The following is a 15,390-nucleotide window of genomic DNA, read 5'->3' as shown; positions in this document are numbered from 1 at the left end:
AGGCATGATGTTCTTTGATGTCTCCTCCTTCAAAATAGAAATTTATATTCTCTCTCCTCCTTTGCCAGCGAGGAGGAGTGAGAGCCTATAGTAACCAACATCAATGCTCATTGGCCCTACCTACTCCTGACAATAAATCATATGATAACTAAAATTACACCACAATTGTTTATAAGGGTATGGTTTTGCCAGATATTCAGCGCAATGCTTTATTTACAAGTACAAACTTAATCATATATTCTCTTAAATGATGTTCATAATGTACCTTAGAAGAAATACCCTGAATGTGCTGGTACTAATCATAAAAGCGAGCATCCTCCTAAATTTTATCTTTTAACACACAGTTTCATGACATAGGGGTCAATTACTTTATATCCTACTCCTGTACAATAATATTTAAGCCTGAAACTGATAATCCAGTTCCTGAAGATAGCTATTCACCCCATTAGAGGTCCACTACTTTACTTCCCTTAGTAGATCTGTCCAATTAGTAGACCAGATTACGGTCCCCCTTTATATATCTAAGCCCATTAGCAATTTCTACAAATATATATTCAGATTTGTTTCTGCTAAAGTAGGTGCTGGATATATTGAACTAGTGGAAGTTAGGTGCTTGTGGCTAGTTTAAACAAATATATGTGGGACCAGCTGTCTGCAGTCAGGGCAGGGGAGTCCCTCTATTTAAATAATCACTAGCTTTCAAATGTGTTTGGGAGTTGGGTCTCCTAGAGGTATGAGGCTCCTTCCACCACTATTTCCACTGTCTAATAATACCACTACCAACTCATAACTTGCAGTATTCTTTTATACTTAGCCCACCCCTCACCCTTTGTACTATTAGAGCCTAAGAGATGCAATACCACTTCAAGATAGACTTTTATTTTGTTATCTGCCTTTGGCTCTCAACACTCTCCTCTCCCCCCCCCATGGTTCAGCCTTAAGCAGTGTTTACCCTCTGAAAAACTTATAACCCCTTGGTGTTATTATACACTATAGGGTCTTTGATTTGACTAATACAATTTGCCAGTTTGACTTATAGCAAATGGCCCATATAAGGCTGATTAATTAGTTAATTGTGAAAGCTATTAATGATATAACACATGCCTATATCATTGCTCTACATATATTTTCTCCTCACTGACATATGTGTTTGTTTTGGGTTCAAAAGTGACCTCTCGTGATCAACGGAGAGTATATTATTGTAAAATGAAGAATTCAGAAGCTTATGCCATGTTACTTTCTATATTACTCATTAATTTCAGTATAATAATGCAAAAATAATTCTTCCATCAAGGTGAGATACACTATTGGAGTGACTATAATTTGATATAAGTGACATTCATATTACACCTCAGACTCACACATATATATATTATTTTTAATATGGTGTAGTTTGAGATTGATGACTGGTTTCTATTACAATGATTTGCTTTTTATTTATGGTTCTTGGGGTTTTTATGATCAATTGAGGCTAGATTCACAACTTATGCATTTAATGGTTTATTTTATTTATTTGCTATTCATTTTTCTGGTCTTTTATTGTGATAATTGTTTTATCAGTGTATTATTATTAGTATACCTACTGAAATGGTTTGTAATTAAAATTGTATATATTTTTGTTTATTCATATCTTTTTTTTTTTTAAGATTTTTATTAAGATTCATTAAGGGTACACACAACATATATGTCAATACAAGTTATACAAGAAAGGAAATAAAGAACAAAATGATTGTAATGAATTCATTTTTCCCAGATCATGAGCACAAGATATCTGTAAACTTAATATGCACACTTAATACCCACGAAACTATCTGCCTCCTAAAAATGAATCCTTTAAGGTCACTCTTGGACCTCATATTACCATAAAAGAAAATGTTACAAAATAGAAGGCAACTATAATCAGTAAGAGACCACTCTTGGATCTCAGATTATGAATCTGTATTTTCTTATTTTGTGTAATGTAGAACAGGGTCCTATAGCCTCATTTTAATATACAAGATGGAGGGAGCAAAATTTGGACTATTCAGGCTCTCTGACTAGCCTTAGCCATATTTTGAGAGATATATGCATGCAGACAAGTAGGTTTAGCTTATTTCACCATATAAAATCTATATAATGAGCAATAAATTGCATAAATTTCTACAAATTCCCCCATGTTCTAGTGTAGTACTGTAGGAATAGATAAAATGACTAAATAAATAATAGGTGGCCACAAGAAAAAGGTGAAAAGGGAGCATAACAAATGCACACTAATACCAAATGAGCATAGAATCATAAATAGGACTTATCTGGATTTTGACCTGCATTAGGTGCAAGATATAGTAAACTGATGGCATGGTAATGGGGACAAATGTAATCAGTACATAGACAGACACATGCCATATACACTATTATACCTAAGCAGAAAAAATAACCCCCATAACAAGTACTAGACTAGGCTGCCAAATATCAGGCTCAGTCGCCGTCATTAGGGCAGAAATTATTCTAGCCTGGAAGTGAGTAAGCGTGACTTGATTGTCCTTAGAGGGCATGATATGATCGTAACAGTTAAAAGTAGCATAGTGGGTAATAGAGTCTTATATCCATGCATGCCCATTTTCAGAATGTCTCTATACCGCTTATGCTGCTGACATCCGCATACTACCTTAACCCTTTATCCGATTCCGGCTTTAGACAGAGCCGTAGTAGAGAGTCTCTGCAATCATATTCCTGCTTCTTCTAATGGAGGCATAGCGACCATTGCTGAGTAGCTATGTGTTGAAAACAAAGAATCCAATACTCTACTAAAAGTTATCTGTACAGCCGCGTACCAGTGCACTATCGGCATGTTAAGCCCTGTTGTTACGGATCTTCCATTGGGATAGACACTGTTTTTGCCTTTCAAAGCACTTTCCTTCTCAAAGATGTAGCGTTGGGTCCCATCTAATGCATTGTTTTCAGTTTGAGGAAGGCTTTGTATAGCGGGCTTTGCTTGCAGGCTCTCTGCTTGATACGAGTAACTCGTAACCCTCCGGTCACTAGCAAAGGATCTGTACTCCGATCTTGGGGTGGGTAAATTGTATGACTTCAACAGCCGTATCTGGTCTTGGGTCGGTATATGCAATATTGTTTGCAGGCTCTGTTTCAGCTCACAGAATTGTTGATCCATAAGGAGTTGTATGCGCTGCTCCCATGCGTCTGTCGCCGCCATATTAGTAATTTTATGCGATCATATGATTCTGCTCTCCAAATAAAGTAGTGGCCACAAATTAAATGTCCAGCAATTCAAAAGCACAATCTTCAGCTCAACTGGCTGGGTTTTCAGAACTATCAGAATAATAGGGGGGGTAGAGAGAGGTCCAGGGCGTAGTAAGACCTCTGCTGTGCACCTCTTCTAATCCGGTCTGCCTGTGCAAGTTAATGTGAGTTAATCACATAGAATTGTTCCAGAAATATAGCTTTTCACTTATCTCTTGAATACAAATAGGATTTGCTGATCTGAGGGGGGATAAACAGCAGGTTTATCAGCTCCAATGTTCCCCTGAATTAAAAGGCAGCCATCTTGGTCGCTGGTCGGACACGCCCCCCCCCATATCTTCTGTTTTAACTACTAAGGAGTTCTGAAGTTGCTTACCATGTAAAAAGTACCACTGTTGAGTATAGCTATATAGTACATATGTTGTGGTTGTTGCTACCTACTTACAGTAGAACATTTCTTTCTTTTGAAATCACTTATGAAACTTTACCTCTGCAATGTGGAATGGTTAGTCTCTATGGGTCATATTTATCAATAACATAAATATGCAAAATAGTTTTTCATTGTATTTTATTACATTTGTGATAAATGTATTTTTTTAATATGGGCAGTTTTTTATCTGAACCTCCATTTGGAATAACAAGAAGATGTAAGTCCTATGAAAGAGTTAATACATTCAGATAATCCATAAACCTCAGGAAGGGTATTCAATATCCTTGAAGAAATAGCTTAATTGAGTTGAAGGCCACATTGCTCGACATAACTAGTTATCACACTAGATCTCAAGTAAAGTCATGTTTAAAAAGTAAAATACCAACTGTCTTTTGAAATGCCATGATTCCCTGAAGTCCTGTTACACAGTTCTAAATTCCAAGTACTGTATCGCTGCAACTACATGCAAAGGACAAAGGGTCAAAGACATACTTTCTGATTATTTAAGATTCTTTTTTTTCCATTTTATTACAAGCCCCATGGGAAGGATATCTATTAAGTTCTATTCTTTACCAATCAAAGTATTCTAATTTCAGCTGAAAGAGGGATACATGAAAACATGATAATGATCACATGAAATGATTGACTGTGTTATGTTGTTCAAACCTTATTACTTCCGAAATGAGTATTTAACCTTGTTTTTCCTCCATACCTGTAAATAGATAAAATTGACCAAATAATTTAATTTCTTTAATGATGCAAGTCATATTAGAAGCAAATTGTTCTCTATTAAAAATGGAATTGTAGTTTTATGTTTTGAAAACAACAAATATAATTTATGCTTTTTTAAAATTAAATTGTTGTTAAATTGAAATGATTTTATAGATACATACTGCAAAATATCACAATTATAAGCATCTACATTTAAATAACATGTGTGGTATTGTTAAAAATATTTTCATTTTTGTTACTTATTTTCTTAAGGACATATTTCATTTTATGGAAACAGTTCAACATTTCAATTTAAGAGAAATTAAGCAAAATCCACATAAAGAAAATTGAGATGAAAAGTTCATGCAGGAACATGAAAGATGTGTTTTCATAGTAAAAAAATATACAGTAATTTAAGAGCAGCAAAAACTCTTACTCGATTTTTTATTGCTGCCTAATTAAATTCCATAATATAGTTTTATAGCATTTAGGTCTTAATTAAAATTACCAATATTTTGAACTGTAACTCACAACTACAGTGAATTAAGTACTACATGATGTGATTAGGTATTATTTATACAATGTGATATAAATAATGTTAAAAAACAAAACAGATTTGAAAAAAAGGTGTAGTTAAAAAAAAGAAAGAATTAAAGTAAATATAAAAATAAACAGATTATGTAGAAAAAAGCAAACAACTTGTGTTCTTTCCTTTAGTGAGATAAGAGAGCTGATATTACATGTGGATATTGCGCTAAACTAGTAAAAGAAGCCCATGCAATTGTGCATTGGTATTAGAAGTGACCTACAATGCGAACGCGATCGCAAGTTCTTATTGCATGGAAGCATTGTGCTCACAAGCGCATTTCCATAGGTTTCAATTGGAGCCTCGTTCTGATGCCATCAAACATGGCACAGAATTTAAGCGCAGCAAATTTAAAATATATATGTATATGAATATATACATATATATTTATGTGTTTATATGTGTATAAACACATATAAACACATAAATATATATGTATAAGCATATATATATATATATATATATATATATATATATTTATAGAGAACACTTCCCCATAGACCGCAATGTAAAGGCACTTTTCAGTGCCTTTTTTTCCAACACCCGCTCACTTTAAAAGTCTTAGGCCACCATTAGATTTGTTGTTTTAATAAAGTTTTAATGACCATCCATATTTATTTTTCGGTCTCTTTATTAAGTTACAAACAGAAAATACAGGAAATATCTACACAAAATATTTAAAAAAAAACACAATTTTAAGAACAAAATTACTTCTTCAGGCAAAACTCAGTATTTAATGGTACCTTCCTTCGCACTAAGCACATCTTGAACTCTTTTGGGGAGACTTTCCTGAAGTTTTCTGAAGTAATCTTCTGGTATAGATACTTTATAGACTTAACTTTAGATTTAGGTTGTATTTTATTTATTTCTCTGTCCAGGTGATCCCATACTGTTTTATCACCTGTTTTTCTTTCCAAATATGATTTTACTACATTAGCAGTGTGCATGGGATCTTTATCATGCTGAAAAATGAAACCATTCCCAATCAGGCACTTTTCAGAAGGAATGTCATGATGAATTAAAACCTGTCTGTACTTAATTTGGACAATATTGCCAACACCACCGGCAGAAATGCAGCCCCAAACCAGGACAGATTTTACATCATGTTTCACTCAAGGCCGCAAGCACTCATACTTCCATCTCTCTTCAATTCTTCTTCTCACATATTGTTGACAATTGGACCCATATATTTCCAACATGGATTCATCACTCCATCATTCTCTTTTCCACTGATCTTTATTTCAATCTTTGTAAGCTTTACCATATCTTAGCCTTTTCACCCTGTTTCACTGCCAAAAAAAGTGGTTTCTTGGCTGCTACCCTTCCACAAAGACCACTCCTGATCAGGCTTCTTCAGACTGTAGAAGGGTGAACTTGGCATCCCAATGAAGCTGCTAGATGCTGAGCCAGGTCCTTGCTGGACTCTTAAAAAAAAAAAAAAACCTGAGACAATACTCATCAGATTTTGAAAGTTTTCTTGGCCTTCCAGTCCTTTTTTTTTTGTCCCTGACCTCTCCTAGTTCTTCAAATTTCATTATAACAGCTTGAACACCACATCTTGAGTATCCAGTTTGTTTGCTTATTTCATATGGAAGTGTCCTTGCTGATGCAAAAGCATGATTTTATGTCTGTCAAATTATATGATCTTTGGCATTTTAAATGGAATGATGTGATTGAAAGTTGGTCTTATTAGCAAGCTTCCAATTAATTAAACTCATATCACATGTTTATGTAATGCTCAAACATGTCTTGCACAAACCTGGTGTAATAAACCTATTTCACAGCAATCATTTTGACATGAAATAGTAGGACAAATACAGGTGTTAGCAATGACATTAATTAGGTTTCCATTCAATGTATGTTTACGAGAGCCAGGCTTCTACTATTGCTCAAGTGTAAGGGAAAGTCACACTAAATACTTGCCACTTCAGCCCATAGAAGCTGTTTTTCAGATTTTTTTTTTCAGTTTTTTAATACTGCATACAAATATCCTCTATTTTCTGGTTGTATTATAATAAAGAGACTGAGAAATAATTATATATGGTCATTATACTGTTGCTAAAACAACAAATCTAATGGTGGCTTAATACTTTTGCAAAGTACTATGTATGAACATTTCCTTTTATGTGCTAATGAAGTCTATGGGGAGAAGTTAATGCGGTCATGATACCAGAAGTCCTGAAGTAAGTTTGCATTGAATTTCACTTGCTTGCAAATAATTTACTTTCCACTTTTCAAGCTTGAACTGCTTAAAACTTACCAAAGATTTTTGGGGATAAAAAATCCGAAGTGAGCACACGCAGAACCACAGAGCAGAAGAAACAATGCAGAGGAATCCCTCCTCAAGACACAGACCTGCTACACATTACGACAGATACAAAAGAAGTCAACTGATAAGCTCCAGGACCGGTGTGCATGGTAAGCTCTACAGCAGAAGTGAGTATTGACTTCTTATTTTAAACCTTATGGATATTTCCATTTAAAAGGGAGAAAGACTTCATAACACTAAAAACCTCCGGTTTTTCGACAATAGATGTATTAACATGGACAACACTTTGTCATTGTAATAACATTGAAAAAGGAGACAAATACCATCAGAACCATTTATAATATAGACTTAACCCATTATACAGAACTTCAAACGATAACAGAGATTGAGGTCACTTTTTACTAGTGGGGTACCCTCCCCTTGAAGTTAAATTCCTGGGTTTTTAATTGTATTGTCATTTCCATTAGTTTAAATCAAAGTCCAATAAAAGTTATGTTTTAATTTATCCCACATATCCGCTAATTTGTAACTCAGTCAATAATTCCACTTGTGGGAATAAGAGTGCTATCTATGTGTACAACCCTCAGGAGACTTGATCTCCTTTTTGTTTCTTTACATGTATAAGTACACAGCACTATGAGTTATGCTCTTTTCCTCAATTATTAGCATTTATTAGTATCAATAATTATATTCCCTATTTACACTCAGTGGTGCCATTGGGCCCTTCTCCTTTTACCACATAGTGGGGTACCCTGAACTATTTTTGTCGAACAGATCGGCCAACAGCTTTTTATACATACGATTCAAAATACCCAGATTATCTGACTTTTATTGTTTTTATATAATAAATGCATTTTATATCGCTATTCAAACTGTATATTTTTACATTGAATAGAAAATCATAGAAACACAAAGATACATATGAATTGTAACACCTTGGTAAAAAAAAAATTGTCATAACATATTGAATTTTATGCACACTAATATTAATTTTAGTTGGGATTTGCTCTCAGAGTAAATCTATAGAGGTTTAAGCACTCTTTGCGCTATATCTCCAAACCACACATCTTTTCCAACTCACTACACCAGATATTTAAAGGGGGAATATCACAGGAGATTAAGCTTACCTCACAAAACTAGCAGCGCAAGAAAGAATTTACCCTACTCTTTGCACCTAATATGTCTGGTCCTGCCTAGTAAGGATTTATTAATTTATTGTATGCCATATGCTCCAAATAAGTATGTTTATTTTTTACATTGATTCCAGACTTTTTTTTCACAAATGCTAGGAATTATTATGTGCAATGTATTGATATCAGTGATTATCAATAAATATAATAAATGGCAAAAAAATAATCTTATTCCAAAATGTAAAAATTCCTCATTTCGGGGTTTTTTTCAGTTTTTTTGAGATTCAGACTTTCACATTTCTATTTAACGAATAATTAAACCATGTTTTTAAATAAAAATTTCAGATGTGATTTTGACATTTATTTGTAATTAGGGTGCTCTATCTTCTAAGCTTTTCAGGCTTTATTTCTATATCAGAATTTCTATTGCAATTTTCCATTTTATATGTTATCAATTTTAAAATCTCTAAATCCTCTATTTTAAAATAAAGTTATTTAATTAAAGAGAAAATGTTATCTTAGCAGCTTAGCTATTTCCAATTAAAATAATAAATAATAATGTTACACTGTCTGGATATCTGATTTTGTGGCTGGTTCGTTAGCTGGCCAGGCAATATATACTATGTATAAGTCTCATCTTTAACTTGATTTTCTAACTGTACAAAGCAAAATTGAATAATCTATTTCAGATCACAAGGACATCCAAAATCAAATTATCTATTTCAAATCACAACAATTAAATACATTTAATTTTCAGATGACAATAAAATATAATATTACCTAATATTAATAATATCTAACATCTAATAATATATTATATTATCTAATAAAAGAAATATGAAATTGTTATTGGATTATCATAATCTTTTTAATTAAAATAAAAACATTATCTATAGTGTAAAATTAATTTGCACATGTTAGAATTAAAGATATTTACTAGTTTTTTATGGGTATGCATGAGCAATATTACATTAATACTACTTAGACAATTAAAATATATATCTACAGTGCTTATTTCCATCAAATAGAGCTACCAATACTTTGCCCCACTGAAATTATGTCCATGCACATTTTATAAAGATTGGTATTTATAAAATCTATTGTTCTGTAGAAATGTTTTAAAAGAAATATTGCCATATAAGCAATATTTTTCTTCCATAGGCTAACACAAAAATAGATAAATAAAAAATGGTGAATGGGTTTCCTTACAATTTTCAAGGTCTTGAGGACTGCCAGTCTATAGAAAGCCAACAATTTCAAACAAAATTTGCTCAGTTTCATGCAGTAATTGGCCTTTGTCATAGACTGACCAAGTGGACTTAAAGGGACAGTCTAGTCAAAATTAAACTTTCATGCTTCAGATAGGGCATGCAATTTTAAACAACTTTCCAATTTACTTTTATCATCAAATTGTCTTTGTTCTCTTGGTATTCTTTGTTGAAAGCTTACCCTAGGTAGGCTCATATGCTAATTTCTAAGCCCTGGAAGGCCACCTCTTATCTCAGGGCATTTTGACAGGTTTTCACAGCTAGAGGGCATTAGTTCACGTGTGTTATATAGATAACATTGTGGTCATGCCGAACAAAAGTAATGAAACCACTTACGGTGGGCAGGCATAGAAAGCGGTCGCAAGAAGAAGGAGCTCCGTGGATATAGACAGCTAACCTACTTATATCTGCACCGCTTTCACCCAAAAAGCTTGCCAGCCTTGACAGATAGTCACCTGGACGGGTCTGGACATTTATGCAGCACGGAGCCAAAGCCAATGGCTCCCCCACCGGAACGGCGTAATTGTTGATGAGAGATGCCGCGGCTGCGGCGCTACAAGTGCTCACTCCCTAACGCTGTCAAGATCACAGCAAGCACCCGGTTCTCCTCAGCAACTAAGGAGATCGTTGACAAGCCGGAGGGGTGCTGGAGCTTTGGGACTCGGGAGCTGAGTGAAGGAGAACCACCATCTTGGCGCCACAGCGTCAGAGAAGTCTGTAAGTTCACTGCATATCTATACTTACAACTTATGCACAGACCTGACCCATATCTATTAGATGCAAAAGTAAATCCCAGCATCGCATCACACTTCAGTGCAAAAGCAGTTCAGCTCTAATCCCAAACACCTCAGAGCAGATAGTTGGCCACGTGGCAGTCAGGCCTGCACCTAGAGCGGAACAGTATTAACCCCTATTGGAACAAAAAAAAAAAAAAAAGGAAGCGACAGCTTTACTTCTAAGGGACTGATCAGTACAGGAATTATAAGAAGGACACGTGCCCCCAGGGAGGACTGTGCCACACCACAGAGGCCTATATCGCACTAGCTGAACACGCACTGAAAGTTTGATAAAGGGAGAAAAGGTTTGGTGATGTGGACTTTTTGTGTGTCTCTGTATGGCTATGAGAAGGATGGAAAGACTCTAGAAATGAAGTAAATTTCTGGCGCTGCACTAAACCCTCCACCATTCGATTGTCCCCCAGCTGTGTCACTAAAGGACATTAACAACAACATCCAAGAGTGTATTGGTTATTTCCCCCTTTTCTGGCCTTGATCAAACAACCATTTACAGCCTGCTTTTTGGTTATTAGCTCCAATCTGAACAGATATATAGTGCATGCAGAGGTACTATACAAGCTTTGTGAAGACCACTGGCACAATGTCGGGCAGATAGAAACACCAAGATAAAAAAGCCAAATCTGTGGTGGAGGTTCATGCTGCTGATGTTATGGTGACAGAGGCTGGAGATGAGGTGTCATCAGAAACTCACCCTATAGTATCCCAGATATCAGCGCTATTTTTGCCCAAAATAAAGCAGTGGCAGACAGGGATGGAATCATTCTCCTCTAGGCTCCAACACATTGAGCAAAGAGTGGGAGACAGAGAAATTAGGCAACGAGAAAATTCCAACAAAGTAGCAGCTCTGGAGGCCCAAAATAAGTTGCTGTTTGAAAAAATTGACGACCTCGAAAACCGCTCACCGTGGAATAACTTACGCATTGTGGGCCTACCAGAATCCGTTTTGAATACTGACCTGCTGCAATTCGCAGAAAAAACCTTGCCTGCTCTGTTGAAATTACAACCAGAAAGTATACCATGTGTAGCTGAAAGAGCCCACAGAGTGGGTAATATCAACCAAGACCCAAAGTCTGCCAGAGGCCCTAGACAGGTGATGATACGTTACCTAAACTTCAAGGACAAGATTCTGATTCTGAGAGTCTACCATCAATGTTCTCCTCTGATCATTGAGGGGAAGAAGATTCTCGTTTTTCAGGACTACTCAGCAGAGATCTCTAGGAGAAGGAGAGAGTTCTCTCCCTACTGTAAAACTTTGATTGAGGTGGGACACTCTGTGTCCTTACTGTTCCCAGCGAATCTCAAGCTCCAGACCCAGCAAGGTATTACATTTTTTGATGATCCCAGACAGCTACAGAAGTTCCGGAGGTTCGAGCAGGAATTGGCTGGCAAGGAAACCTGAGGTGGTGGTGCTTACTACTTAAGAGACTGGTAATATGTTCAGATCATTGTGTTGAACTGATGGGGAAGAGGTTTGTAAAATTGGCCCGAGGGACAATACAGCACTTTGAGTCAAATCATATGGAGGATGTTATGAAAATGAACATGCCCCATATCTATCTTGTTTTCAGTTGCTGTTGACTTTAAATTGTTAAAACTGTGGCATTTCTGCTAATCAGAAGTGTGGTTCACTCAGTTTATTGTATTGTCTTACACTGCGTTAAAAAAAAGGGCACCTCATGGGAACCACCTTTTAGGGATTGTCACTGGGAAATAAGTGTTGCTTTTAGAAGATGTAGCAGGTTAGTAAGTTCTGTTATTTATCGCCCTTATCTGTCAGAGACAACTTTGTTAAGTGGGTTTGCTTGCCCTGACTTATTAAATGTCCGCCCAGCTTTCAATAATATAAACACATATAATTTTACCCCTTATCAGAGGATGTATGGTAAGGATTACATACTGCAGGTTATAAGCTGCCGCTGGGACGGAATAGTTGTAGCAGGGAGGAGAGACTTAGCTAACTGATTGGTGAACTTCCCTGACTTGGGTGGGAGGAGGTCTTTTTAACACCCTCAGAGGTAGTCCTAAATATAAAGTCAAAGGTAAGGGTCTGGCTTAGTGTGAGAAGGAGGAAAGATATTACTACAAAACCAGAGTAAACCAATTATAGGAGGTAAAGTGCAGTGCGATGGTGCGTTAGTCTTTGCTCAGTGACTGAGCTAGGTGCTGAGAAGGTACTATGATGAATGGCAGCCAATTGGCTCTGTTTGCTGAGACTTGCTTGTTACCTTGATTGTTAATTCTTTTTTTTTATTATTGCTGATTGTGTTGTTTTTTTCTTTAGTTGGCATGGTGCTCTCCTCCTTCCCCGGGACTCCTGGACTGGGGGAAATGTCCCTATTCTAAAACCCAATGGTAAAACCCTTTCAAGAGATTTAAAATTCCTCATACACTTTATGTCACCAGGTTCACTTAGAGGTACATCTTCACCTTATAGCACACTCACCAAATTAGATTGGGATCATGCATAGTCTACATATTATGAGCTGGAACGTAGGTGGCATAACATCTCTGCAAAAGCGCAGATCCATCTTACGCTACCTACATTCTAGAAGAGTTGACGTAGCTGTGTTAGAAGAGACCCATTTGTCGAAACTTGAACACCAGAAGTTGAGGCAGGGTTGGGTGGGAGAGGTTGTGTATACTTCATGCGAGTCAAAAAGGGCTAGGGGGGGTAGCTATTTTATTTAGGAAAAAATTAACATACACTATCACTAAAACCCTAATAGATCAGGAGGGAATGTATGTAATGCTTCAATTGGAAATTCAGAGAATGCCATTTGCTTTGGTGGGAGTGTATGGACCACAAAGACAGAAACAATACTTTTGGAGGGAGTTACAAGCGGAGATTATTCAATTCACAACAGTACCCGTTATTATCAGAGGGGATTTTAATATTGCTCCCCAAGCCCCTGCAGACAGATTCCACAACCCAAATAAGAAAACCGCCACCCCTCAAAGCTTTAGAAATTCCAAAAAATAATCTTTGTTGCTTCACACTTTCAAGAGAACCCTAGCATTACAACACGTTTGGAGAGCCAGATATCCTGAACAGAAAGATTATACATGCATGTCAGTAGCAAAAGACACTATGGCTAGACGGCTATTTTCTTGTAGCCACAGAGTTATGTCCCAGAGTGGTGAGCGCAGAGATAGATCCAATAACAATTTTGGACCATGATCCGGTGACAGTTAAGATACAAGCTAGTCCCACTCGGGGGAAAACTAACAAATGGGTATTTCCAACATACTTATACAAAGACCCCAACTTTTATAGACACATACTGGGAGAATGGTTGGCATATGTATAGCTTAATGACACGCATGTCGATAGTCCACTCCTGTTCTGGGAAGCAGCTAAGGCTGTTTTGAGGGGGTCATTTCTGCTTATGCTGCAAACATAAAAAAAAGAGTAAAGCCCAATCAGAGCTCCTATTAGCACAGATTTTGAATGCTAGGAACAAATATCTCAGGAACCCTAACCCCCACAATAGACTCAAATACACGGAAATCAAACATACTAGAGACGATTATATACTTCAGCAAACCAATAAGGCCCACGCTAAAACACAGGCTAGATATTATAGGTTTGGGAATAGAACCGGGAAACTGCTACCTAGAATGACGAAACCGTTGAACAAAAGAAACCCTATTTTAGCAATTAAACAATGGGATGTAGTGTTAAATAAGGAGGAGGACATCCAAAAGGCATTACTGACTTTTATGCAGACCTCTACTCACCACAACAGGTACAGCCTAGTGATAAGGACAGATTCTGGGAACAGTTGAATTTGTCAATAATAGATCGTACCCAACTATATAAACTTAACTGCCCCATTACCCAAATTGAGATTCTGGCCACGATTAAAGATTTAACATTAGAAAAAACTCCAGGGCCAGATGGCCTGCCGGCAGAGTTCTATAAGATAATGGGAATGGATATAAGCCCAGCCCTGGAACGGTTGTTCAATGGTTTAGTCAGAGATGAGGTTAGATCCTCCCCCAGATTTACGGAAGCCAAGATAAGTATTATCCCGAAGGAAGGTAGAGATCCCCTCCTAACGCAATCATATCGCCCCATTTCCCTGCTCAACCAGGACTATAAAATCTTGACAAAAATTTTAGCAAACAGACTAGCTAATATTCTCCCATTGTTGGTTCATGAAGACCAAACAGGCTTCGTAAAAGGGAGATCCTCAGTGCTTAATGTTAGAAGAGTCCAAACAATTATTAAATACTACTGGAACGTAGCACAACACAAATCGAGTACAGCAAAACATACAGAGGCAGCCTTATTATTTTTAGATGCTGAAAAAGCTTTTGATAAGGTCTTGTGAGAACATTTATACACTACCATGGGTAAAATTGGTATTGAGGGCGCCTTTGTTAAAGCTGTTGAAAATCTGTATAGAATTCCACAGGCATCTCTCTTAGTTAATGGCACACCTACCCGACCCTTTATGCTTCACAAAGGCACTAGACAGGGCTGGCCCCTTTCCCCACTCCTCTTCGACTTGGCCATAGAGCCACTGGCAGTCAAAATTAGGCAAACAATGCAGGGAATGTGTATAGGTGAGTCGGCCTTACATGTCTCGTTATTTGCAGATTACATGGTACTATTTGTACAAGACCCCCACAGGAATATCCCAAAGCTGGCAGCGATCAGTGAGTTCAGTCTAGTTTCTGGGTACAAGATCAATACTGACAAAACTGAATTACTCTGGTTACTGTCAAAAGGTAGAAAGCAAATTTCCGGAAATGACTTTACAATAGTGGACGGAAACTTCAAATATTTAGGCATTACACTGCACGTAGACCCACGCAGATGGTACTCCATCAACTATGGTCCCTTAATTAGGAAACTAGACAATTTAATTAAAGGGTGGACTCTGTTGCCTCTGTCACTATCAGGGAGGGTTGGACTTATAAAAATGATCTATTTCCCTAAGCTACTCTATGTTTTCC

The sequence above is a fragment of the Bombina bombina genome, chromosome 4 (assembly GCF_027579735.1).
Source record: "Bombina bombina isolate aBomBom1 chromosome 4, aBomBom1.pri, whole genome shotgun sequence".
Taxonomy (NCBI): domain Eukaryota; kingdom Metazoa; phylum Chordata; class Amphibia; order Anura; family Bombinatoridae; genus Bombina; species Bombina bombina.
This window is presented reverse-complemented; position numbering follows the sequence as displayed.